A 10442-nucleotide genomic window follows, 5' to 3' on the forward strand; every position below is an offset into this window, starting at 1 on the left:
CTTTTCCTCCTCCGTCATCCTGTGTTTTTTTCTTGTCTCTTTCCTCTCCTTCCTTCCTTCATTTTTATCATTCTCATTCAATTCCATCAAGCCATCTCTTCTCTTTCTTCATCTTTTCGTAATTCTTTTTTCTTGTCTCTCTTTTACACCTTCTTTTCTCCCTCTCCTTTCCATTCCCACCTTCTTCTTTTCTACTTTTCATCTTCTCATTTCATACACTCACTGGTTTTCTTTCCCTTTCTTCTCTTCCTTCTCTTTTTCCTCCCTTCATTCCTAGTTCATCTTTATTGTGCGTTTTAACTATTTATTTTCTTTCTCTCTCACTTCTGTTTTTTTTCTTCTTTTCATCTTCTGCATCAATTTTCTTTTTTTCTCTCTCTTATTTTCCTCCTCTCCTTTCCTCTCCCTTCATTCACCCTCAATTTATTTATTTTTTCTTATTTCCTTCTGTCTCTTCTCTTGTTTTCCTTCTCTCATTTCCTCTCATTTTATTCACCCTCTATTTACTTTTTTTTATTTTGCATTTTGTCTTTTTTCCCCTTCCTTGTTTATTTATTGTTTCGTTTTTTTTTCTTTTTCTTTGTTTGTCTTCTTGCTTGCAATCTTCTTTTCTCTTTTTTTTTGCTAGTTTTTCGTTCATCTTGTTGTTATTTCTGTTCCTGTTGTTGTTGTTGTTGTTGTTGTTGTTGTTGTTGTTGTTGTTGTTGTTGTTGTGGTTGCTATTGTTATTATTGTTGCTTTTGCTTTTGTTTGTCATTTGTAGCCTTTTTGTAATCTTCCTCTTCTTCCTCCTTCTTCTCCTTATTTCTCACTATTTTCTCATAGTTTCGTCCTTCTCCTGCTCCCTTGTAATCTTCCCCCAGGTTCTCCTCCTCCTCCTCCTCCTCCTCCTCCTGTTGCCTATGTATCACTGTTTTCTTAAAGCTTTCTATTCCTTCCTCTTCTTCTATCTTCTAACCTCCCTGCCCTTCCTCCTCCTCCTCCTCCTCCTCCTCTTATTGTCTCCTCCTCCACCTCCTCCTCCTATTGTCTATATATCACTGTTTTCTTAAGGCTTTCTTATCCTTCTTCTTCTTCCATCTTCTAATCTCCCCGCCCTTCCTCCTCCTCCTCCTCCTCTTCCCCCTCCTCCCCCATCTCCTCTCAGTATCGCCACAAATCACAGGCGGGAACATTACATCACAGAATATTAACTGAGCCACTTCTTCTCGTTCAAGGAGGGAGGGAGGAAGAAAGGCAGGGACATAAAAACAAAGTGAGGAATGAGGAGGGAGGTAGGCAGGGAGGGAGAGAGGAAAGGAGACAATAGAAGTTTAGTGGTACGAAAGAAAAACGTGTTGGGATGACTTAGTGTCGGATGAACCAAGAAAAGTAGTAGTAGTAGTAGTAGTAGTAGTAGTAGTAGTAGTAGTAGTAGTAGTAGTAGCAGTAGTAGTACTAGTAGTGGTAGTAGAAGTAGGAGGAGGAGAGAGAGAAAAAAAAGGTGTAAAAAAAGTAGGAGGAGGAAGAGGAGAAGAAAGAGGAGTCAGAGGAGTCAGAGGAGGAAGACGTGAAGGATGATGATAATGAAAAGTAAGAGAGGAAGAGGATGAGAAAAAAAGAAGAAAAAGAAGAAAAATCGTTTAAACAAAGGATAAGATTGTGGATGGCATGAATGAGGAGTGGAAAGAGGAGTGGAGAAAGGCTTGAGCAGTGATATGAAGGGAGTGGAGGTGATGGCAATAGGGAAGCACAGCAACCCTCCGCGCTGCGCCCTCGTCACGCGGCGGAGGAAGAAAGAAAACAAGAAACCACCTGGGAAGAATCTCTTTTCTGAGGAGACTATGGCAACAAAAAATGCAATAAAAAGATCTATTGAATATAAAAAAAAGATATATAAAAGGTTAAAAAGGCTCTAAAAAGGCCCATCAATTTTTTCTTCTGATAAACTCATATTCAATCTGCAAACGATAAAACAAGAAAAAAAAGAAAAGAATAGAAAATAACAATATTATTTATGTATCCAGACTTTAAGGTCACTCTGTAATTTTAATTCTTATGCCAGGCGGTAAGAGAGGTTCAGTGTCTTGTGTCACACCGTACTGAAGCCAAGGGATGAAGAGAAGACGAAGCACAAATGAAGCAGCCGAAGTGTGGCGGTAGCGAAGGCTGCTGAGAATATCCCGGACAGCTTGACAGACAAGCCAGTGAGAAAGTGCTGTAGAGAATGGGGATAACAAAAGAGACAAATACTCAACCGCTTTGATTTATGTACCAAGACGCTCTAGATAGAACTAAACAACCCGCATGACGACCCTCTCCACTTCATGTTTGTTGGTGCTGCAGTTAAGCATTTTCTTCCTAGTTTTGTGGTTCTTCATCTCTTGAAAAAATGTGCAAGTGAAAAGAGACTTGATGACGAAGAGCAGAAAAAGACATATGCAGTTTTGGGGGACCGTGTAACGTGAAGGGAAGATCTAGTGTGTGTGTGTGTGTGGCGGGAAGAGAGGTGGAGAGAGTGAGTGCGGCGGGAGCAGCTGGCAGTAGGGCGGGAGGGAGGCAGAAAGAAGTGCACTGATGGAATAGTGAGAAGGGATGGTGGAGGATGTTTGACTGGACGGCTACTGCTTATCGAGGAATAGATGTGGTGATGCGTGTGAGGTAAGGTGAGATGAGGCAAGGTTAGGTAAGGTAGGGTAAGGTAAGGTAAGACAGGGTATGGTAAGGCAAGGTAAGGAAATGTAAGGTAAGGTAAGATAATGTAAACTAAGACAAGGATAAGTTACAATAAGGAAAAAAAAAGTGAGGTAAGGTAAGGTTAGGTTAGGTAATGTACATCAAGGTAAGGTAAGGTACTGACGTCACATGACTGGTAACCACCTCAGCAATGTTCACAAACTTAATAACTAACCCAGTCTCACATATTAGTGTTAGGGGACTGCCTCTGATGCACTACTCCTTATAGTGCACATGTATAATTGATATAATCTTAACCTAAGTATTGTTTACTGTCTCTGTTCTACTTATGTTTCTGTGGTTCGCTTTCATCTACATAGTTCGAAACGCTTCATTATACTGCTTCGTTTAATTCATTGCATTAACTCGTATGTGTCGTCTAGTCCTCATGTGTGGTTACTAATTTGAATGTCTCCAGTTGTCTCCTCCTGCATACTTACTAACTTAATCTTAAGTTCAATAAGTACTAGGCAAAAAATCATCTTTCTAGTTTACTGATGTCCACGACACTCCTTACGTATCTTTTTACTCAAGTGAACAATTATTCTCTGGTCCTCCTTGTGTTACTGTGATGAGTCTCGCGATGAGTCTCGCACACCACATGAGTATATGGAGCGAGTTCTCGAGGCGAGGTGGCGAGCCTGGCTGTGGAGGAGTGCGCACCAGGCTGTGCTGTACGAGTGTAATCAGGACAGAACCAAAAATAGTAGATTCGGGCTTGATAAAGTCAGATTTAAAAAAAAATAATTTAGTTAGCAGATGGAGAGGTAGATGAGTGGGATAAACTCAGTTGTCAAGGCGTCGAGTCACTGGGGAGTTCTAAAAGATTAGACAGACTTTTGGATGGATAAGACAGATAGAGGTACGTAGGTACGCTTTATGCAGGCGCTGCCATGTACAGGCCTGACGGCTTCCTGCAGCTCCCCTTGTTTTCTTATGTTCCCATGTTCTTAGGAGTGACAGAGGCCGAGGGAAAAGTGAAAAAGCTCGCTATCTCCAGAGTTGTTTACCCTCTTCACTGCGATAAGTGACAGTTCTCACCAGAGCAATGCACGAAATCTTTACACGCAAGTACAAGAAAGAAGAGATAAAAGAAGAATAGCTTTTGTAATTTCTAGTCCGTATAACGTCTGGAGGTGGCTGTACGACAAGAGGAAATGTCTCAGAGTAGTTGAGGAAGTGAAGTGACGGAAAAATTTCTTGCACAGTTCCGCAACAGCTAAGGTCAAATGACACAGGATTATGAAATTGCATAGAAATACTACTAGTGAGGAAAGATGTGATGAAGAGACGCCGGCGTGTACGTAGGCTTGGCGGGATGGCAGGCTGCGGGCCACTAGTGCAAAGTTTGTAACCCGGGAAGCCTTTGCACCTGTGTGGCGGCTTGGTGTGGCACGGCGCGCTGCTTAAAGGTGAGGCAGCGCCGATGAAAAACAGCATCAAACGTGAGGTAAAGCAGCACATTAAAGGAAACCAAACTTTCAAAGCAGACGGACCACTGGAGAAAAAATTATATGGAGCGAGGACTTGAAGAGAAGACGCCGGGTAAAGCAGCGGAACAATCAATAAGTCAGTGTCAGCCTTCCCGGAGCAGCGCGCGAGATCAGATTGATGAAAACCCGCACGAATATTCAATACAATCCAATCGCACGTGTCCGGAAGCTGTCATGAGGCTGTTTATTATTCACACGCGTCACATCCTTTACAATAATGTGAGCAGGGAAGAGAGAAAGGTCACCGGTGTTTAAAAAGCCTCCTAAATGTTGGAATATAGATAAAACGCCCCTGGAATGCTGGAATATAGAGAAAACGCCTCTGCAATGCTGGAATATGGAGATAATGTCCCTGAAATGCTGGAACATAGAGAAAAAGAGCCTGTGAAATGCTGGAATAAAGAAATAAATGTCCCTGGAATGCTGGACTATATAGAAAAAAGATCTTGTAATTCTCGGATATAGGAAAAAAACCCCTGGAATGCTAGAAAATAGAAAAAAACCCTTGGAATGCTAGAAAATAGAGAAAAAAACCTTGGAATGCTAGAATATAGAGTAAACGCCCCTGAAATCCTGGAATATAGAAAGAAAGCTCCCTGGAATGCTGGAATAGAGAGAAAATGATCCTGGAGTGCTGCAGTATAGAGAAAACGTCTCCTGGCATGCTGAAATATATAGAAAACATCCCTGAAATACTGGAATATAGAGAAAACGTTCCCCTGGAATGTTTGAATACAGAGAAAAAGGCCCTGGAATGCTGGAATATAGAGAAAACGCCTCTGGAATGCCGGAATACAAAAAACTGGAATGCTGGAATATATAGAAAACGCTTCTGGAATACTGGAATATAGAGAAGACAACCCCTGGAATGCTTGAATACAGAGAAAAAATCCTGGAGTGCTAGAATATAGAAAAAATGCTCCTGGAATGCTGGAATATAGATCAGCATCCCGTGCCAAGCCTGCAGACAGTAATGCAAGGTCAGTACTCACCCGCGGGCCCGTTTTCCTGCACGTGGCCCAGCATGGTGGTTTTGGGGAAGACCGGGGCGTTATCATTGATGTCCTTCACCACCACCGTCACCACAGTATCCACCACGTGCACTATGCTCCCCTCGCCCCCGCCGCCTCCACCACCACCACCACCACCACCACCACCACCAAGCACCTGCACTCCCTCACAGCTGCTTTCCTTTAGCGGCGAGGGCGTGAGAGCTTCCTGGCCTACCTCGCGCGTCACCTTGCTAATGGTGACGCCACCAGACGAAGGAATTCTGTTAGTGGTGGCGGGAGATTCCAGATTAGTCTGATGGAGCGTGCGGGGCATGTTCCTCTCTTCCGCAGCGTCTCCTTGTCCCTCAGAAGCTTTGTGTTCACTGGGGGAAGCATCCTTGTCCTCCCTTCCGTGGCGCGATGGAATCTTTTCCATAACCTTTAATCTGCTAGATTTCCTCGCCTCAAGAGACCCTCGCTTGGTGCTCCCTGCGAAAAGCGAGCCATGAGGTGCCCTGTGATCGGTGGGTCCTGCGCCAGGCGGGTCGGGATGGCGGTCAGTATGAGAGGAGAGAGGGGAAAGGTCTTGCCGAATACCATTCGCAACGCTCAGCGTGGCGTTCGCGGCTGCACTCAATGGCGCAGTGTTCACGGCGCAGCGAGCCTCTCCCGGACCCTCGCGTAGCTGCCGCTTTTCTCGTCCACTTCCCTGGAGAGGATTTCCTTGTGGTTGATCTGGTGGCGGCACTTCCACGTGAGCGCCGCCGCCTAGAAATCTCGGGAGGCGTAGCTTCCTGGAGGCGCTCACGTTCCTCATCTGAAAGTCATGAGCGGGCGTTCCCAGGTGGTCGTTCCGCGCTGCCTGAGCGAGAGGGTCGTGCCAGCCTGTCACGCTCTTGTTTTTGGTGCCGAGAGGGAATTGTGAAGTGGATTCTGATTTGTCCTTCACATGTAAATGCAAGTTGTGGCTCCAAGTTTTCCAGTTTTGTTTCCTACGCTCCCGGCGGCCCGCGGCGGCTGTGATTGCTGTCTGTGGTGATGGATGGCTTGGCGGAGAGCCGCGAGCCGCCGCCGTCACTCCAGGGTACGAGGCCGGGAAGGATCGCCTGTCGCGATACTGCACACCCCCCATGGCGCCCGCATCTTCGCCGCCCCGCCGCCTCAGGAACTGGGACGTGACGGCAGATACATCCCCGTCACGGCGTCTGGACGGCGCGATGTCTTCATTCAAGTTGTTTCCCTGCGGCGTGGGAATCAATATCCTCTTTGCCTTCACTTCCTGTTGCTCTGAAAGACATCCCGCAGCCTCTCTTTTGCTGGTCCTGCCCTCCCCCACACCTGGCGCTCTTTCCTTCCCCCGTCAGCTGGCCTCCCGTGCCCCGTATCTCCTATGGCCGCGTCACCGCTTCGGAGGTACTGGGGCCAGGCTTGGGTGGGAGTGATATCTCTTTCGGGGTCCTGGTGGCCCCAAGACGCCTGGCGGTGGAGGTGGGATGGGGAGAATGAATGGGGCAGTACGGGGGTTGCTTCCTGTTCCTCCCCGCTTTCTTGGCCGTCCCGCACCTCCACCCGCAGCCGCCACTCGCCCCTCCCGTGCGGCGGGTCCCGGTCCAGTGCCTGCGCCGCCACGCCGGGGAAGGAGGACACCAGTTAGTGGACTCACGCAGATAAGTATGCATGGATAGATGAGTAGACTAATAAGAAGATAAAGATTGATAGTAGATACGTAAGTAGAAAGGTAAATCGGTAGACAGATAGGTAAATAGGTAGTGGACAGGATGATAGGCATAGATAAGGATTTTACTTGCATACCTTTATTTATTCATCTGTTTGTCTGTCTGTCTTTCTACCCCTTTATTTGTATGTTTACTGTCTGCTGGGTTAGTATGTCTGTTTGTCTGTTTGTTTTGTGGGTCCGTCTACAGTTTTGCAGTCCGTTCATTTGTTTTGTCTCTAACTGCCTCTTTTGTATGTCTGTGTATTATTATTTTGCCTTTCTTTTTGTTTGCTGTCTGCTTGTACTGCGATAAATAGACATAAGTAGATAGGTAGATAAGTAGACAGATAGATAGGTAGATAGATAAATAGATAGACAGGTAGGCAGATACATAGAAAGATAGATAGATGGATAAATTAATAGACAAGTTAATGAATAGATAGGCAGATAGACAGAGGCAGACAGATAGATATATAGATGAATGAATAAATGGATACATGAACGAATATATAAATACACGGGCAGATTCATTCATACATACATACATACATGCGTACACAAAGGAAGAATAAGTAGCAGAGTACCTGCTAAGTTCTAAAATTGAATGCTGTTTTGCCAAGAGCTGCATTAGTGGTGGTGGTGGTGGTGGTGGTGGTGGTGGTGGCTGCGGCGGCGGCGGCGGTGATGGTGTTTACAGCGAGAGTACAGTACCTATTGACACTACAGTGTTCATGATACAGTTGAGAAGTGTTGCCTCCTCCACAGTTTGTATTCTCTGCATTTAGTTTTTCATTCAAGTTCCTTTTGTGTTTTGCTTTTTTTGGTGGTGTTTATCATGTTTTCTTTATTATTTGTTTATTTTTTCGAACTGTTATTGTTTCGCTGCTGCTGCTGCTGTTGTTGTTAGTGGTGGTGGTGGTGATGGCGTCATTATTATTATTATTATTATTATTATTATTATTATTATTATTATTATTATTATGATTGTTGCTATTATTATTATTGTTGTTGATTTCAAATTGCATACCTTTATTTATTCATGTCTGTCTGTTTCTCTTTCTATCCCTCCGTTTGTCTGTTTACTGTCTATTGGTTTAGTCTGTTTATCTGTCTGTTTTGTATGTCTGTCTACTCTTTCTCCATCTGTCTATCTGTTTTGTTTGTCTCTATCCATCTGTCTGCTTTGTGAGTCTGTGTAGTATTCGTCTATCTCTCTGTTTATTGCCTGCTTGCACTGCGACAAATATGAGATGAGCAAATATCAGATACAATTTCAAAAGCAAAAAATATATCCGTTTAATTTTGGCTGTTGTAACCATTGTGGGTCGACGGTTGTGCTCAAGGAAGCTTACAAGACTTAAACTTTCTTGGTTGTGCCTTGGACTACTGGGGACTGACGTGTGGCTGGTGGGAGGAAGTGCTGAGGTTTGTTACGGGCTGTAACTGGCTGACGAGAGCGGCAGGAGCTGTTACCGGCAGGGACTGAATACACTGTGAAGCCAATGAAGTATCTTTGTTGTGTATACGTGCTTTAGAGTCGGTGAGTGTAAACTGTGTGCGAGTGTTCTACGTCAGACTGTGTGCCCAAGGCTGGAGTCTCACTGTCTGACATGTAGACAATGTTTGGAGTTCGAGGTTTTCATGGGTTTTCTTCCAGACGCTTACATTGATATGTTTATGTTATATATTTACTGTGGTGAACTTTGCTCTTTAGTTTGAAATACAGTCAAACTTCGTCTTTTGAATTAAATTCAATCCTGAAGGCCGTCCGTGAACAGAAATGTCCAAAACAATATTCCCCTTATGAATCAATGTAAAATGGATTAATCCGTTCCTGGCCCAAAGAGGATTGCTTATTGAAACTTTTACAACACTACTTTGCACACAAGTTCATACTCAAACCAGTGGAATCATTAAATCTAACAAGTAAGTATTTGCCGACGCTTGACTGTATTTTCCTTCTACAGAAAGGCGACTGAGAGTACTCAGGTACTCATGAGTGTTTCTTCTACTGATGACGCAGAATGCTTGTTCGATTTAGGCCAACACTAGAAACACGGAAACACTCGTGGAAACTCTAATTTCAACTATGGCTTGTCAACAGTGGATCGCACAATGAGTTCGGCTGAAATCTCTGATGAATGATGGAAAGGAAGTGGATGTCAGGACAGAACCCTGAGAAACATTACTGTTAATAGACTCAGACGAAGAGGGACCGTCCAACGCGACAACAAGAAGACTTGGATGCATTAAAAAATAACAGTCATGGAAAGGAAGGAGGAGGAAGAACAAAAAGAAGAAAAGAAATGAAGAAAATGAGAGAAAGAAGAAGAAGAAGAAGAAGAAGAAGAAGAAGAAGAAGAAGAAGAAGAAGAAGAAGAAGAAGAAGAAGAAGAAGAAGAAGAAGAAGAAGAAAAAGAAGAAGAGGCGAAAGAAGAAGAAGAAAGGAGAAAGGGAAGAAGAAAAGGCGAAAGAAGAAGAAGAAGAAGAAGAAGAAGAAGAAGAAGAAGAAGAAGAAGAAGAAGAAGAAGAAGAAGAAGAAGAAGAAGAAGAAGAAGAAGAAGAAGAAGAAGAAGAAGAAGAAGAAGAAGAAGAAGAAGAAGAAGAAGAAGAAGAAGAAGGCGAAAGAAGAAGAAGAAGAAGAGAAGGCGAAAGAAGAAGAAAAGGCGAGAGAAGAATATGAAGAAAAGGCGAAAGAAGAAGAAAAGGCGAAAGAAGAAGAAGAAGAAGAAGAAGAAGAAGAAGAAGAAGAAGAAGAAGAAGAAGAAGAAGAAGAAGAAGAAGAAGAAGAAGAAGAAGAAGAAGAAGAAGAAGAAGAAGAAGAAGAAGAAAAGGCGAAAGAGGAAGAAGAAGAAAAGGCGAAAGAAGAAGAAGAAGAAGAAAAGGCAAAAGAAGAAGAAGAAGAAGAAGAAGAAGAAGAAGAAGAAGAAGAAAAAGAAGAAAAGGCGAAAGAAGAAGAAGAAGAAGAAGAAGAAGAAGAAGAAGAAGAAGAAGAAGAAGAAGAAGAAGAAGAAGAAGAAGAAGAAGAAGAAGAAGAAGAAGAAAAAGGCGAAAGAAGAAGAAGAAGAAGAAGAAGAAGAAGAAGAAGAAGAAGAAGAAGAAGAAGAAGAAGCAGAAGCAGCAGAAGCAGCATAAGAGAAGAAGAAGAAGAAGAAGAAGAAGAAGAAGAAGAAGAAGAAGAAGAAGAAGAAGAAGAAAAGAAGAAGATGATGATGATGATGATGATGAGGAAAAAAGAAGAGGAAGAAGAAGAAGAGAAAAAGGAAGAAGAAGAGAAAGAGGAAGATGAGAAAGAAGAAGAAGAAGAAGAAGAAGAAGAAGAAGAAGAAGAAGAAGAAGAAGACGAAGAAGAAGAAGAATGAAGAATGAAGAAAAGAAAAAATAATGAAGAAAAATAATTAAAATGATGATGATAATGAAGGAGGCTGCTACTGCTTGCTCTTCCTTTGTGTTCCTTACACATTCACATACACATTCACCGCGCACTCACTCTGAGCTGGAGGAGGTCTCCGGTGCTGGCGTTGA

This window comes from Scylla paramamosain, unplaced genomic scaffold (assembly GCF_035594125.1).
Source record: "Scylla paramamosain isolate STU-SP2022 unplaced genomic scaffold, ASM3559412v1 Contig6, whole genome shotgun sequence".
NCBI classification, from domain to species: domain Eukaryota; kingdom Metazoa; phylum Arthropoda; class Malacostraca; order Decapoda; family Portunidae; genus Scylla; species Scylla paramamosain.